This window comes from Elaeis guineensis, chromosome 2 (assembly GCF_000442705.2).
Source record: "Elaeis guineensis isolate ETL-2024a chromosome 2, EG11, whole genome shotgun sequence".
Taxonomy (NCBI): Eukaryota; Viridiplantae; Streptophyta; class Magnoliopsida; order Arecales; family Arecaceae; genus Elaeis; species Elaeis guineensis.
The window spans coordinates 67,550,484-67,569,447 of NC_025994.2; positions in this window are offsets into that span (position 1 = coordinate 67,550,484).

Below are 18,964 nucleotides of genomic sequence, written 5' to 3' on the forward strand. Positions count from 1 at the left end.
TTACCATTTTCTTAGAAGTATAGAAGCTCCCAACAAGCTTCTAATCCTTCGATAGCATTTTTTTATTATTGCTATCATTCTATCATAATAATTGACCATCATTTTAAACTCGACCTTCAAGTTCAATAACTCTGATACAGCTATTAATACAGTGTGTGTTTCATATCGCGGCCATAGTGATTCATCAGCATCTTTCAGCATACGATAGAAATCGCTACTGTCAGCTTCTGGATCATCTTTCACATCTCAGTTAAATTCAAAATCAACTGCATCCATAACCATGTCTACCATTCTATTTGTGTCCCTATCTTGCTCACTTCTAACCCTTGCAACTTTCTCCTACATCTTCCCATGCAGGTACCAATGTTTGTAGTTGGATATAAATCTACTCTTATACAAATGAACAGTAATTGTATCTCTATCAAATATTTCTCTGTTGCCACATCTATTACAAGGGCAATGAGTCTGTTTGATGTAAGAGTGTTGCATTTCCAAAGCAAAATCATAGAAGTACTCTACATCCTCCCTATATTCAGTAGAAATCATCCTGTCGACTACTTGTTGGTCTATCCAACTACGGTCCATGGCATACTATCCAAGAATTCTGCATATATATAAATACAAGGTAACTGCTAATTAGTTATTTTATCATTCAAAATAGCTTACATAGTAAATGCATCCTATCATCAACTAATAGATGAAGAAGGTCCTATTTCATTCAGAAAATGTATTAATTTTATAGATCAATTATAATAATCAAACGATATGCAACAGGGGTCGAAAGAAATTTTGACATATTTTTTCTTAGTTCTCCCTACACGGCGAAGATGTGTGAAGAGAACTAAAGAAAAATACTGTCCAAATTTTTTTTGAATCCTCAATGTACCGTTTGATTACTCTAACAACCTATAGAATTATTTATATTTTTTAAATTATCCATACTGGACAATCAATTGATCAATTTACATAATTCTTCCATCCATATAAAGATATATAAGTATATAGATACAATAGAATATATACATTAATCAAAAGAAGGGTCTATGATTTCATGCAATATAATTTTTTTAAAAAAATTAATATCAACTTAATTACTTAAATTAACATCCAATTATGGGATGCCATAGAGTATCAACTTGGCCCTTGCATGTGGTGTGAACATCAATCACCATAATTCATTATGGCTCGATTGTTGATAGCGCCCTTCATTTTGAGTCCTGTAATGGGATTGTAATCGGATCCTTAAATTGAATTTAATTGAGTCTTAGTAGAGTCAACCATTTAGAGGAGTTTCATGTCTGTCATTTGAGGAGTTTCATGTCTGTTCGAATCAACCACTTGGAGGAATTTGAGTCGACCATTTAGGAAGAGTCCTCATGAGTCACACCACTTGATCGCACGTCTAGATTTTTTCATGCACATAGGAGTTGAGATCTTCACGGCAGCAAGGATTGACGCATGGAACTTGGAAAATCAAATAGATTAGTTTTAACCTCTGAACTTGTGCACAAAGCTTGGAGAACCGAATGCCATAGAGAACTGAATGCCATCCAGATTGACGTAGCCCATCTCCAATGTCCTCCTCAACACCCTCGCATGCAAATCCTGGGATCGCACCTTCTTTCTGTTTAGGTTGTTAATTTTTTTTTTAAAAAGAAGAACAGACGGTCTTGTAATCAACGAATGAATGAGAATAAAAAAAATCCTATTGCCCTTCTCCCTACGTGCTCTCTTCTTCCTCCCACTCTCCGTCTATCATTCTTCCTCCTTCTTTCCCTCTGTTCCTTCTCTTCCTTTCTTCCTTCTTCCTCTCTCTCATGTCTCTCTTCTGAAATCTCCCTCAAGCTTGAAGATTGAAGGATGAAGAATTCTTGGCAACCCACCCATCCGCAGGATCCAATTTTAGTGCCCATAATTTTTTATTCTCCCAAATCCCCACCTTCCCTTCATGATTGCTGATTTATTTTTGTTACTGCAGGCTATTCTTCGCATGCTTGGATCGATCCCTGTGATCTTGGACAACAGAAGGACTTGCTACCAATTGTGGCCTGATTTGACGTCCAATTTCTCCCTCATCTAGAAATCTTAATCGGCGTGTTTGTGAGATCCCTTACTTCTAAAATATATTTCTAAGTAGATCGTTATTGTAGAGAGTTAAATCCTTGTTTCTTTAATAATTAGATCTAAAACTTTTAATTATAATCTGATGTCCTAATCATGAACGATTTTTCAACCATCTACGGTCCGAATCTAGATCTAGGGGCTAATCAACATGCATACATATCAGTAGTCTTTTTCGATTTTAGTATAATAATATCCATAGTCTTTTTCGATTTTAGTATAATCATATCCATAGTCTTTGATTTGCTGGTTATCTGTTGATCATGAATAAATATGATTGCTTGCTTTCTCTAAATCTAAATTATTTTTCTAGATCTTCACGGCAGCAAGGATTGACACACGAAACTTGAAAAACCAAATAGATTAGTTTTAACCTTTGAAGATGCGCACAAAACTTGGAGAACCGAACGCCATCCAGATTGATGCAGCCCATCTCCAATGCCCTCCTCACACAAATCCTGGGATCACACCTTCTTTCTATTTAGGTTGTTCAAATTTTCTTTTAAAAAGAAGAATAGAGGGTCTTGTAATCAACAAATGAATGAGAAAAAAAAAATTCTGTTGCCCTTCTCCTATGTGATCTCTTCTTCCTCCCACTCTCCATCTATCATTCATCCTCCTTTCCCTCTCTTCCTTCTTTTTCTTTCTTCCTTCTTCCTTTCTCTCTCATCTCTCTTCTAAATTCTTCCTCAAGGCTTGAAGATTGAAGGATGAAGAAATCTTGGCAACCCACCCATCCACAGGATCTAATTTCAACACCCATAATTTTCTATTCTTCCAAATCCCCACCTTCCTTTCATGATTGCTGATTTATTTTATTGCTGCCGATAATTCTTCATACGCTGGGATTGGATCCTCATGATCTTGGATAATGGAAGGACTTGCTACCAACCCAGCCTGATCTGACGTCCAATTCCTCCCTCATCTAGAAATTTTAGTCGGCGTGTTTGTGAGATCCCTTACTTCTAAAATATATTTCTGAGTGGATCATTATTGTAGAGAGTTAAATCCTTATTTTTTTAATAATTAGTTCTAAAATTTTTAATTATGATCTGATGCCCTGATCATGGATGGATTTCTAATCATCTATGGTCTGAATCTAGATCTAGGGGCTGATCAACATGCATGCATATCAGTAGTCTTTTCTGATTTTAGTATAATTATATCTATGATCTTTGGTTTGCTGATTATCTATTGATTGTGAATAAATATAATTGCTTGCTTCCTCTAGATCTAAATTATTCCATATCAGTTTGGTATCAAAGCATGGTTAGGTCAGGGCTAGAGTTTTGCATTTATGTAGTTTTCTACATCAAAACCTGCAAACTGGTATCCCGTGCAGTCTTCGAAAAAACTACGATTCCTATTTTTAGAGACTTCAAAAAGTTTTCAAATTTCTTATGTAGGTTTTAGACTTGATTGTTAAGTGGGATTTTAAATTTTATAGAAATCTGAAACTATTTGGTTCTTGAAAATCCATCTGAAAAAAATCCTACACATCCTGACCTCTGCACCTGAAATCTGTTCAGAAAAATATTTGCGCACCCTTAGAAGAAATAACATTTTCCATTTATAGAAGAGTCAGAAATTCATGAACTTTATTGATTTGGAAAATAGATTTGATAGTGAACATTTCTACAAGTGGAGATCTAAAAAATAGATCTGGGATTGGTACCAGACTTGTCTGTTACTTGGAGGTCAATGCAAAATTCTGTGATCGATTTCACGCAATCTTAGGAAAAGTAGAGTATCCCACCATTTGAAACTTCCAAAAAATTCAAAATTTGGTTTTCTGGAATCCTCACTAGATAAGGAATCCAATCTTACTTTGAAATCTATGAAAGTTATTATCTGAGAATGTCATGGCAGAACATTAATTAGAGGGCTCTGCAATCCATAAATAGGATTTTGGGAGTCTAAAATTTCATGCACTTAGGAAGAACTTTAAGGCTTGATTAGAGTGGCAATTTCATTTAATGTTTTTTTGAAGTTCATAATTTCAGTAATTTAGTTTCATTTTTTGGTTTGTCAACTTAGTTGGTACTATTTTATGTCATTTTGGAATCAATGTATGCATTTTATTTACATTTGTAAGCTGTCCTAAGGACACTCCTATCATAAGATAAGGGAAGGATTTCATCACCTTTTTTTAGTCCAAAAATCACCAACCACATATGCATTGACCCAAGCCTAAGCTAAAATCAATTAGACATTAAAGAATAGGATCAAAACAAGTCAAGTTTAATTGCTACGATGAGTCTTAGTGCGAGTTTGGTCCACAGTTGACTCCATAAGCTGGTATCTAAGGCTAGAGGTATAAGACAATGCCTAAGTGAATTATGGTTATCTAATTAGGACCTTGCAAGAGCGAGGGAAGCCTCCCATAAATTTCATCTCTTACTTGGCTAGCCCAAGGATTCGAATGTTGATCTACTTGTGCTTCAATAGATTCATAGTAATTTAAGCTTTTAGGTCTAGAAAAACCCTTAGAATCAGTTGTGTTGCATGTCTACTAGGTCTGGAGCTAGATATCACCCAGAGAGTCCAGAGTCAAGTCACGAAATAAATTTTGATTTTGTCATAGTCTTTAAGGATATTACTGAGAGGTTAAATACCATAAGTGGTTCCGTTCAGAATTTGAATACGAGAGTAGAGATCCTACAAGAAGAAAGGATGAATGAAATGGAAGAACATGCTAGGAATGCCTTTTCCCTAGATGATACCTTAGAGGACGTCGTGACCATCCTGGTTTTGATAGAGGTTGCAATCAAATTGTCCAACCCCATCATAATCATAATGACCATGATAAGAGAATACTTCAAAGTATCAAGATCAAAGCCCCAAGCTTTGTAGATCATTTGGACTCCAACGAGTACCTTGACTGGGAGGCGGACATGAATCATTATTTTGAATAGTACAACATGTCTGAGGAGATAAAAATTAGATTCACTAAAATGAGACTTCTAGTTTAAGCCAAACTTTATTAGCATAATGTGGATGATTAGCTATGCATAGGAGACTGGAGCCCATAAGTACCTGGGACGAGATGAAAGATAAACTTTATAAAAAATATCTTCCTACCTACTATGAGAAGCGTATTCTGGACCAATGGCAAAGGTTGACCTAGGGTAGCAAGTCTATTACTAAGTATATCATCAAATTTGATGAATACCTTATGTGATGTGGTGTTAGTGAAGACCTGTCTATCACCTTGTCATGATTTAGAGCTGGTTTAAGAGATGACATACAGAGAGAATTATTCATGTGTGAGGTCCATAGCTTAGAACAAGCTTATCAATTAGTCCAGAATTATGAGAGATTCTAAAGATTGCTGGTGATCCAACAACTTGAGTCACGTAAACCTGATATTCTTGATCCTAGATCTAGCTTTAATCAGACTCCTAAATCCGACTATAATCAGATCCCAATCAATCATTCTCCACCTGTTGGTTCCCCACTAAGAAAAGATGATAAAGGCAAAGGAGCCTTTGTAGATAATCCAAGAGGAAGCAATTCAGGAATCCGATGCTTTAAATGCAATGGGTTAGGTCACATTTCTAGTCAGTGCCCATCTCAAGCTCTATACATTGAAGAGCCCAAAGAAGAGAACATCAAAAATCTTTTACGAGATGAAGAAGTATACATAGCAAATACTGAGTTAGCTAAAGCTTATGAGGAATCCAGTACTTTAGAAGAAGTTGGACCTGAAGAGAGAATAGATGTAGTGAGATGCATTTTAATCCAACTAAAAGAAAGTGAAGATTGATATAGGACTACTATTTTTTACACCTTTATAGGTCAGAAAAATAAAGTGTGAAAGGTCATCATTGATAGGGTAGCTACATCAATGCTATTTCGACTAATATTATTTTCAAGCTTGGTCCGATGTCCGTAGATCATCTGAACCCATACAAGATAGGCTGGATAGATACATCATCCATCCCAGTTAGGCACCGTTGTCTGTGTCCTATTAAATTTCAATTTTACTAGAAAAATATGTGGTGTGATGTTATGCCCATGGATGTAGGAAGTAATGCTTCATGATCGATCCAACTCATGTATGTTCATGAACAAAGGCAAGAAAATTACGATATACCCTTCACTCCCTAGGAATGTAAAGAAGAATGGCCCTTGAGTGTTCAAAGAAGAAAAGCAGAACAAGAGTTTATATTTAATCAGTGCAAATGAGTTTAAAAAATAATTGAGAGAAAACTCTTCTATTTGGATTCTAGTTGTTAAGGAAGTTAGCATGAAGGACACAAGTCATCACCCCCATGAAATAGCAAGTCTCCTTAAAAGCTTTAAAGATGTTTTCTCTGAGGATCTCTCAGATCATTTATCGCCCATGAGGAATATCCAACATGCAATAGATCTTATTTTGGGAGCTGTCTTACCCAATCTGCCCTACTATCGTCTTAATCCCATAGAACATGCTAAACTGAAATGTCAAGTAGAAGAACTTCTTAGGAAGAGATTTGTTAGAGAAAGTCTAAATTCTTGTGCAGTACCCACACTCCTGACTCCCAAGAAGGATGAAACTTGGAGAATATGTGTGGATAGTCGAATAATTAATAAAATAATGATAAGATATCAATTTTTGATTCTTTGGCTTGATGATATGTTGGACATGATTGTTGGATCTAATATGTATTTCAAAATCGATCTATAAAGTGGATATCACCAAGTATGAATTAGGTCGGGAGATGAGTGAAAAATAACTTTCAAAATCAAAGATGGTCTCTACAAATGGTTGGTCATGCCATTCGGCTTGTTTAATGCCCCTAACACATTTATGAGACTCATAACTCAAGTACTACGACTATTTATGGGCATATTTGTAGTCATGTACTTTGATGATATTCTCATTTATAGCAAGACTAAGGAAGATCATTTAGAACATCTCCATCAAATGTTCTAAACTCTTAGAACCCAAAGCCTATTTGCCAATTTCAAGAAATGTGACTTCATGAATACATGTGTTGTTTTCTTAGGATTTGTGCCCGATGGTATGTCCATGAATTCTGAAAAAGTTCATGCCATTAAAAAATGGCCTGTACCCCAAAACGTTCATGATGTTAGGAGTTTTCACGATTTAGTAGGCTTTTATCGAAGATTTATTAAAGAGTTTAGTACAATTGTGGCTCTCATTACGGATGGTATAAGAAAAAGAGCCTTTGAATGGACCAAGGCTACTGACCGAGCTTTTTATGAAATTAAAGATCGTATGACCAGCGCTCCTATGTTACGTCTGTCGATTTCTCTAAGATTTTTAAAGTTGCCTGTGACGCATCCGGGGTAGGAATTGGTAGAGTCCTTAGTCAAGAAGGACATCCTTTGGCTTTCTTTAACGAAAAGCTAAACGACACTAAGTGCATGTATTCCACCTATGATAAGGAGTTCTATGCGGTGGTCCGAGTTCTTAGGTTCTGGAGTCACTACTTGCTCCCACAAAAGTTTATCTTGTATTCTGACCACGAAGCTCTTAGGTTCCTCAACTCCTAGAGAAAGTTAAATCCTAGACATGAAAAATGGATTGAGTTTCTTCAGTCTTACACCTTTATGTTGAAACACCATGTCGGTATTAATAACCATGCTGCTGATGCGCTCTCTCATAGGGTGGACCCTTTATCGATAGCAGTCATTGATAAAAGTCAAATGCTAATGCACTCTGTCAGAGAGTGGACCTTATATTAGCAGTGAGTGTTAAAATCACTGGTTTTGAGAAATTAAAAGAGGATTATATGACTATCCGGACTTTGAAAAAATTATGTCTTCACTCCGACAAAGATCGTCTAGAGAAATTAGTGAATATACCTTCTACAATGGATACCTTTTCAAAAATAATAAGCTGTGTATCCCATATACTTCTGTTCGTGATTTTTTGGTATGAAAATTGCATGCAGGAGGTTTGTCCGATCATTTCATATGGCCAAATCAATAGAGACCGTAGAACACCAGTTTTATTGATCGAGTTTGAAATGAGATGTAGCCAAAATTATTGTCCCATGTCGAACTTACACTGTAGCTAAATAGTATAGATGTGAGGATAGATTTTGTTTTAAGATTGTCACGTACAGCTAAAAAGAATGACTCTATCTATGTGATAGTGGATCAGTTTTTGAAAATGGCCCATTTTCTTTTCTAATCTAAAGCCTCCGATGCCTCTAGAATTGCTCATTTTTACTTTGATGAAGTTATCCGATTGCATGGATTATCTGAATCAATTGTATCTGATAGAGATGTTAGGTTTGTTATCTATTTTTGAAAAATTTTATGGCACTTAATGGGGATGAAATTAAAATTTTCATCAGTATATCACCTCCAAATTGAAGGTCAAACCGAAGTTAATAGAAGTTTATGGAATGTGCTTCGGTGTTTAGTTGGCGAGAATATGAGAAATTAGAACTTGTTGTTACCTAGAGCCAAATTTACGTATAATATTCTGTTAATAGGACTATTAGCATGAGTCTCTTCGAGGTTGTATATGGCCATCACCGTAGAAAATCGATACATCGAACCTTATTCTTGTACCCTTGCATACTAGAATGTTTGAGACAGCAGAATCATTTGCACAACACGTTAGGAATCTACACAAAAAAACTGTAAAGAAAATTAATGTTAGCAATCAAATTTATAAATAATTAGCAGATTCACACCAATGAGCCCATGATTTTGCTAAAAGTGTTATGTTATGATTCAGATTAGACCAAAATGGTTTCCTTTAGGAACTGTTAAGAAATTGCATGCACGTGGAGTAGGCCCATTTAGGATCTTAAAAAAAATCGGACCAAATACATATGTTGTAGATTTACCATCTGATTATGGCATCAGCTCTACTTTTAATATTTTTGATTAAATATAAAGAACTAATAATGATACCTAGTGATCCATTTGAGTCTAACTCATCCATTGAGGATGAACCCCAACCCAAGTGTCCACAGCCAAAATTTTCAAAAAAAAAATATGATCATATTGAAAGAATTCTAGATGAGCAGGTAATTTTCACTAAGAGAAAAGGATATCAAAAGTACTTGGTTTGTTGGTAAGGCCGGCTTGAGTCCGAGGATACATGGATAATCTGAGAAGAGCCGCAAAGAATTGATCCTAATCTACTCGAACACTATCAGAGTCGAGGCGGCCTTTATTCGATAGAGTCGAATTCTCCTCAGTCCAGGAGAATTGGTGTAGACATTGATTATCGTGATTCATTATGGCTCGATTGTTCATAGAGCCATTCAATTTGAGTCCTATAATTTTTTTTTTTAAGTCCTATAATGGGATTGTAATTAGATCCTTAAATTAGATTTGATTTGTAATTAAATCCTAGTTAGAGCCAACCATTTGAAGGAGTTTCTTATTCAGTTCGAGTCAGTTCAGTTGGAGTCAATCACCTGGAGGAGTTCAAATCAGCTAGTTGTCATGTTCAGCCAATTGAAGACACACACCCAGATGACTTCTTCACATGTGCGTGGAAGCCCTTTGAAAACCAAACCGAACACCTTCCTCTTCACGTGCAAGGGATTGAAGATTTTCTCGATAACATTCCATGTTCAGCCATCCAGGATTAATGCGGCATTGATGCGCCCCCTCCACGCATGGATTTAACGTCCTCCTCATGTAAATCCTCATGCAAATCCTGGGATTCAAAGTTTCTTTTTGTTTATATTGTTTTGGTTTTCTTTGAAAAGGAGAACAAAGGGTCTTGTATTCAATGAATGAATGAGAATAAAAAAAAATCTATTGCCCTTCTCCCTACGTGCTCTCTTCTTCCTCCCACTCTCCGTCTATCATTCTTCCTCCTTTCCCTCTCTTCCTTCTCTTCCTTTCTTCCTTCTTCCTCTCTCTCCTGTCTCTCTTCTGAAATCTCCCTCAAGGCTTGAAGATTGAAGGATGAAGAATTCTTAGCAATCCACCTATCTGCAGGATCCAATTTTAGTGCCCATAATTTTCTATTCTCCCAAATTCTCACCTTCCTTTCATGATTGCTGATTTATTTTGTTGCTGCAGGCAATTCTTCGCATACTCGGATCGGATCTTTGTGATCTTGAACAACGGAAGGACTTGCTACCAACCGCAGCCTGATCTGACATCTAATTCCTCCCTCATCCAGAAATCTTAGTCAGCATGTTTGTAAGATCCTTTGCTTCTAAAATATATTTGTGAGTAGATCATTATTGTAGAGAATTAAATTCTTATTTCTTTGATAATTAGATCTAAAATTTTTAATTGTAATCTGATGCCCTAATCATGAATGGTTTCCTAATCATCTATGATTCAATCTAGATCTAGGGCCTGATCAACATGCATGCATATCAGTAGTCTTTTTCGATTTTAGTATAATCATATCCATAGTCTTTGGTTTACTGATTATCTATATGATTGTGAATAAATATGATTGCTTGCTTCTTCTAGATTTAAATTATTCCACATCAGTGTGAGGATTGGCTGACTTGGACATCGACTGCGACTCGAGGCCTGAGCGCACAAGACATGCATCGGCCCCGTATTTGCAATAATGCCCGGCACCTTCCATCAGTCAGAGCACACAGGGTGCGCAAGGGTTGGATGCCTTAGATGTCAGCTGGGACCCAAGGCCCAAGCGCATAGGGCACGCTCTGGCTTCATGTTTGCAATGCTGATCATCACCTTCCCTTGGCTTGAGTGTGTAGGACGTGCGGGGAATGGATGTCTTATACGCCAGTTAGGATCCAAGGCTTGAGTGTGCAGGGTACAATCTGGCCCCATGTTTGCAATGCCATCCAGCATCTTTCCTCGATCCAAGCACTCTACATGTTGAGACCCAAGTTTCATATTTCTAATTAATTAATTAATTAAACACCTAACTAATTAATTAAAATAATATTTAATTAATTTTTTAATACCTAATTATATTTAATTAATATAATTTAAATAAAAATAATTTTTATGGATGGCATTAGCCGTCGCAGCAGAAGGCAAGCTAGTGCACGGGGATCGAGGCACGGGCTGGCGCGCAGGGATTGAGGCATGAGGGGACAGCTTATGGTCGGGACGTCGGCTTGGGGACGCGATCATGGAGATGAGGGCGTGGGGATGGGGCCACGAGAAAGTGATGCGGGTCAGGGCCGTGGGGTCGGGCCAGCAGGACAGGAACCGCAGGGTCGGGGCCGCGGGATCGGGCTAACGGGGCCAAGGCGGTGAGGTTGGGGTCGCCAGGGTCAAGGCGACCGCAGGCATGGCTGAAGCATGAGCTCGGGGTCGTAGGATGCTAGAGCGCAAGGAGGGGGAACCATCAGAGAAGGAGGCACTGGGGATGGGGAATTGGACTGAGGCACGGGGAGACGGCTTGAGGATGGGACACTGGCTCGGGGATGTGGTCGTGGAGATGAGGGTACAGGGATGGGGCTGCGAGAAGGCAGCACAGGTCAGGGCCATGGGGTCGGGCCGGTGGGGCAGGGGCTGCAGGGTCAGGGCCATGGGCTGGGGTCGGTCGAGTAGGGGCCACGAGGTTGGGCCAGCAGGGCTGGGGCGGCGAGGTCGGGGCCGATGGGGTCGAGGCGGTCACAGGTCTGGTTGAAGCATAGGCTCGGTGTCGCAGGATGCTGAAGCGCAAGGAGGGTGGAACCGTCGGGAAGAAGGCACCAGGGAGGGGGGGAACCGTCGGGAAGGAGGCACTGATGGGGTGGTGGGGGAACCGAGAAGGAGGAGGTACTGGTGAGGGGGGAATCATAGGAAGGGGAGGGGATGATCATGAAAATTTTTTTTTCTCCCACGTCCAGGGGGGTATTTTTGGCAGACTATTAGCGACGGTAAAGGTATATCTTCAGGGTATTAGCGACGACAACCCCTGTCTCTAAAAACTAATCACCATCGCTAATACTATTAAATATTTTTTCATAATTTTTTAAATAAATTTTATTCAAAATTATTGGTGACGGCAATTCATTCCATCGCTAATAGCAGTCAATAATTAATTAATTTAATTATAATTATAATATAATTTTTTTAAAAAATTTAAATTTATTAGCAGTGGCAAAAACCATCGCTAATTGTCATAATTTTGTCGCTAATACTATTAGCGATGGCTAATTTTTTAGATTATTTTTATGGTGGTTAAAGACCATTATTAGCGACAGCTTATTTTTTGTTGCTAGTACTGTCACTAATACTTCAAATTCTTATAGTGGAAGGGCGATCTGATGGAGCATGGCGACGGAGAAGGAAGAGGGGAGGTCTGGGCGGTGGGATGCCGGCTTCGAGAGGTGACCGACAGCACTGGGGAAGAAAGGAGGCTCGAGAACTGTTGATCCGATGTGGGGACACCAGATCCGAGCAAGGACAGTGGCGCAAGGTTGGGGGGAGGAGGTCGGGGGCTCCAACGGGACGGGGGGGAGAAGGGCGATCGAAGAAAAGGGAGCTAATGGGGAAGAAAGAGGAGGTGGTGGTGGCTTCTGTGAGCCCGTCAGGGACCCAGGGGGGTTTAGAGCATATTATTAGCGATGGCTAAAGTGCTCACTAAAGCTGTCGCTAATAGAAATTTAACTTATTAGTAACGAATAATCATCGCTAATAACAAAAATCACCATCGTTAATAACTTTTTGCACTTATTATGACCACTAGAAGAAAAGAATATTTTTACGATAAAATTATTTATGATATAAATATTTTCATCACTACTAATTATATTTATGATAAAAAATAAAATTGATCATGAATAATAAAATATTTACAATAAAAATAATTTTTCATCACAAATAATTGCCTATCAGTGATAAAAAAAGTATTTTATCGTAAATACATATTATTTGTGATGAATATTTTTATCATAAATAATACATCATTTATTTTAATTTTAAATTTTTTAAATATTCATGATAAAAATATTTTCATCATAAATAATTTAAGTGTTTACTATGAAAAATATTTTTTCATCAATAATCAGTTTATTTCCAACGAATATATTTTCATCACCAATATTTAAAAAAAAAAATTTAAAAATTTAAAAAATTATATATTTTTGTGATGAAAATATTATATCATAAATAATTGAGTATTTATGATAAAAAATTTTCATCATAAATACTTGATTATTTATGATGATAATATTTTTATCATAAATAGTTAAAAAAATTAAAAATTTAAAAAAATTAAAAATTACTCATTATTTACGATAAAATTTTTCATCATAAATAAATATTTTTTATAATAAAAAAAATTTCATCATAAATACTTGATTATTTATGATGAAAATATTTTCATCATCAATAGTTAAAAAAATTAAAAATATCAAAAATTGCTCATTATTTATGATAAATCATCATAAATAAATAGTTTTATGATGAAAATAAAATTTTCATCATAAATAATTGATTATTTATGATAAAACTATTTTTGTCATCAATATTTAAAAAAATTAATAATTTAAATAAAATTAAAAGTTGCTTATTATTTATGATAAAATTTTCATCATAAATAATTATTATTTATGATGAAACTTTTATTTTCATCATAAATACTATTATTTATGATGAAAATATTTTCATCGTCAATATGTCAAAAATTAAAAATTTAAAAAAATCATAAAATTTAAATTTTTGATTTTGTGTAAGACAACTGTATCTATTTTTTATAGCAGCTGTATATATCTTTTATCCTTTTATATGATAAAGAAGTAAATATGAGTTATGATCTAGACCGAATATTTTATATGAAAAAATCATATGAAAGTGAGTGATATTCGTGGATTAGAATGAATAGATCCTTTTGAATAAAATGAGCTATCCTTTTGAATGAATGAAAATGGTGATATTCTATTTTGATTTTGATTAATTGCTAGATCTTTGATGCACATAATTTTTATAAATTTTTCAAGCTCGATCCTCACATGCATGCAATATATGAGCTTTGGACCTCTAACTTTCTATCCCTATTCTATCTTTTAAATCTCAATCTTGATAGATTTCTCTCACGATCTCAGAATCATCGTGATATTCTTGTACTCTGATTTTCGAAATGAAGACTCCAAGAAAAAGACAAACTTCTTGAAGATCGAAGACCTCAAAGATATTGATCTCTCATAGTGCCTATTCCATTACGAAAGTCAAAGAGCTGCTCTTATAACAATTATTAGTGACATAAATTAAAATTTTTATCATAATTATATTTTTATATATATAATTTTTTTGAAAAAAAATATTTCTTTTAAAGAAAAATTATAAATTAACTATTTATATAATTTTTTTTTGATTGATAGAAAATTAAATTTTTTGATGAAATTATTTTGAAAAAAATTTTGGACTAAAATTTTTTTAGATTAAAGAAAATTAATTTTATTTTTCATCACAAATATTTTTTTAATGTTTTTTTTTTTGGTTAAATTTTTTGGATGAAAATTTTTTTGGTAAAAAAAATCTAAAATTAATCTTTTATAAAATTATTATTGAAAAAATATTTAACTATTAGCGACATAAAACAAATTTTCATCATAAATAGTCTTTAAATTTTTTAATAATTTTTTTAAAAAAATATATATTTAAATTTACATCAGCAACCATGTTTTAAAAATATTATTTTAATCATTTTTTATGAACAAAAAATTTGTTAATTGAAAAAAAAAATTATTAGCAACAAAAAGGTATTTTCATCAGGAAAACCCTTTTAAAAATAATTCTTTTTAATTTTTTTTAAAAAAAATTGTTAGAGAAAATTTTTTTTTGGATGATATTTATTAGCGACAGAAACTAAATTTCCATCGTCAATAGACTTATTAATGATGAATTTTTTTTTCATCATCAATAATTTATTTTTGAGCAAAATTTTTTTAGAGAAAAAATTTTTTAATAAAAATTTTTTTTAGCAAAAATTTTTTTAATAAAATTTTTTTTAGCAAAAATTATTGACGATGAAAATAATTTTTCATTGCTAATAGTTTTGTATCAATTAGATGTCAACTCGATGTCCCTTCGTGCAAAACTCTCTTCCTTACCCCCGTCCTCTCCCCTCTCCGAGCTCTCCCCGCTCCCCTCTTTGAGCTCTGACCAAGATCTCCCTCTCTCCTCTCCCTCTCTGAGCTCTCCCCCTCTCTTTCCGTCGGTGAGCGCATCTCTACCGTCGCCGTTGCCATTCGCGCCATTACCGTGGGCTTCTCCGACGTCGCTGTTGCCGTCCGTCGGAGGTAATAATTCTTCCCACCCTTTGTTTTGGGTTGATCGGGCCCCCAGGGCGTGGAGGGGGTTGTGGGGGTGGGGGCAGCCAGGGGTGACATGGGGGCGGGGGTTCGAGGGCAGAGGGGGTTGCTAGGGTGGGCCGTCGGGGGCGACACTGGGGCCGAGAAGGGGGTCGGCCGGTGGAGGGGGTTGCAGGGTGGGGCTGGGCTACCGAGGGCGACACGGGGGTGGAGATCGGATCGAGGGGCGGCCGGGGGTGACACGAGGGCGGGGAGGGGGCCGTGGGTAGCCGGGGGCGACATGGGGCTGGGGAGGGGGTCGACCGACGGAGGAGGTTGCAGGGGGGGGGGACGGTCGAGGGTGACACGAGGGCGGGGATGGGGTTGGGGGGCAGCCGGGGGTGACACGGGAGCAGGGAGGGAGCTGTGGGCGGTCGGGGGAGACACGAGGCCAAGGAGGGGGACGGTCGGTGAAGGAGATTGCAAGGTTGGGGGTGGGCGGTCGAGGGTGACACAGGGCCAGGGATGGGGTTGGGGGGTGGCCGAGGGCGACACGATGGTGGGGAGGGGGCCGTGGGCGGTCGGGGTGACACGGTGGCAGGGAGGGGGCCGTGGGCTGTCAGGGGTCGGAGAGGGGGTCGGTCGGGGAGGGGTGGGTGACGGTGGGGAGGGAGGAAGGGAAGAGAGAAATGAGGAAAAAAAAATAAAAAAAATAAAATATTAATCAAATATTTTATTATTTAATTAATAAAAATAAAATCTGGATCACGATCTGAATTAGATCGAGGTCAGGATTTGGATCGAGATCCCGACTCGGGTTAGGATCCAGATCGGGATCTGATCAGGATTCAAGTTGAATTCGGGTCGCGGGGAGTTGGAGAGGGCGGCGGCACCACAGGCGATGGGTCGCGGGGGGTGGGTGACGGCGGCGGTGTTGCGGGAGCAGGGGTCGAGTCTGGATGGCACGGGGTGGGTGATGGTGCCGGCACCGTAGGAGCGGGGGCCATGGGCAGCCGAGTCTAGAGCTTGTTTAGGAGAAAAATATTTAAAAAAAATATTTTTAGATAAAAAATATTTTTAAAAAAATAAAAAATATTTATTACTTTTAGGTAAAAAATATTATAGAAAAAAATAAAAAACCATAGGGCCCTCAGGATGGGATTCGTGTTATTATTTTACGTTAATATTATTTTGTATGCTTAACTACTTATAGTTTATTTATATTTATTGTATAAATTTTTTAGTATTACTACGAAAATTTATAAATTTTTTATTGTTCTACTAGCACAATGCATATTGTTTTGCTTATTACAATTTAATTATTTATGTGCTGTTTTGTATGCTTTTACTTATTATAATTAACTATAAAAAATATTTTTATTTTAAAGAAAACTCTATTAAAATTTTTAATAAAAAAATTTCAATGTAGAATTATTTTTTTTTGATAAATTAAAATTCATCTTTGAATGTATGTTCCGAGATAGTAGTTAAATTGCATTGAGCCATAGATTTTCATTCAAGAATCTATCTTGATCGAGATCGACTCTTGAATGTCTCGTATTCAAACTTTTTAAAAAATAATAATTTTATTATTATTAATAGTTGATATTTTATTTCATTATGTGGTACTCAGTAGTTATCTGTCTACTGTTCTCTGGATATATGGTGGATAGGGTGCGTAGGCACCATATTCATGTCGTATACTTGGAGAACCATGGAGAGATACTATCAAAATTTTTACAGTAATGAAATAAAATATTGATTAATAATAATAATAAGATTATTATTTTTTTAAATGGATAGGATCACACCTGTTAGTAATGATTTGAAATGGATAGGATCGTATATTTTTGCTTTATTAAATTGATGTAATAAAGTATGTACGCAATAAAGCACGGCCTGAAAGGTCTATAACAGAAGCATACGTAACTACGGAGTGTGTCACATTCTGCTCGATGTATCTTCACGATATCGAAAAAGATTCAATCATACAGATCATAACGCAGGCCGTGAATGGGGTGACAATGAACCGACGTTGTCTATATTTAAACAAATGGCTAACCTATTAGTGGAAGGAGATATGAATTTATAGATGTGAATGAGCTATCCAAGGCACACTTCTACATTCTAAATAATTATGAAAAATTAAAGATTTTATTAAGTAAGTACCATCTTAGCATACTGTTTAATGTTCTAAGTAATTTTTTTATTTCGATATAAAATTAAAAATCATGATTTGTTGCAGTAAGCACAAGAGTATACTATGCAGAGAAAATAATACAGATGCTGATGATTGACATAAGAAAAAATTTGCAAAATGATTTGGTGATCTTGTAAGTTGCACTAATAATACATTATTTTGAATAACTATAAAATAATTATTTGAACCAACATATTTTTTATATTATGGTGTAGATGAAATATAAGTATTTAAATAAAGAAGAGATGTGATCGATGAGTTGTAAGATTTAGCATGTGTCCTGATCGAAGGATTAATCACTACGCATCCTGTATCATTGGAGGAATGAGATTTCATACAAGGAAGCTTGAGATGCAATGATGGATCCAGAATAGTGGGATTGCTACGATAGGATATGAAGAAGAAGAAGAGATTGAATATTATGGTGTACTGATAGATATTATAGAACTGAAGTATGGGTCCAGTAATTCTGTATTCTTGTTTCAGTGTGAATGGTGGGATATTAGCAATAAAAAGATCAGTATTCATATCGATTCATACTTTATCAATGGAGACTTTGCATGAACATGATATCAGAATGAGCCGTATATATTAGCAACTCAAACGAAATAAATAATATATTTGAAAGATTTAAAGTATCGAGATAATTGGCATGTCATACAAAAAATAACACCTAAAAGTGTATATGACATACCAACCTAATTAGAGATGGATAAAAATTCGGATTTACATGAAGAGAAAGCTTTTCAAAAGAAAGAACAAATATTAGCCGAGCTTTTCGTTGATGAGAAACTTGTAACAGCTCCTTTGAATAGGGCTGATCTACCGTCCAATGAAGTTGAAGCTGATTTTGTATTTAATTTTAATGAGTCAAAGGGCGACGATCAATTCATAAATGATGATGAGATAGAAGACGATACATTAATCGATTATTGTAATTCGGAGGAGGACCAACACATCGAGGAAGATACGAATATTGATGAGTAGATGTATATTCTTTATTCAATCTTCTCTTGCAATAATGGTATACGATATAATTCTATTCATTAGAATATAATTTATTTTTCATTATTATTGTTCAATATTATATTTATTTTTATGTCAAAAATTGTAGGTATGGTACCAAGAGACAGACGACGACGTTCACATTCGCAGTCTACCCTTGAGGCTGAGGTGTCTTCATCCATTTCTACTACCGCACCAACTCCATCGCTAGAGGGTCCTGCACTGGCAGGTCCCAATAGGGCAGATCCGAGTGAGGTGGATCCGAGTGATATTATTATATTTTTATATAATAAAATTTAATTTTTTGTATTTGGATAGCTATTATACTAATGATTTATTTATTATTGTTTCAGGTCAGTCTCCACTAGTGGTGAGGTGAGGACGAGGTCCATCGAAGAACCTCGCTCTAGAGCATTGGAGATGCGAGCATCCGAGACAGCGTCTCCATATTGAGATACCATCCGGCTACACCAGGCCCATTAGGAGATGGTGC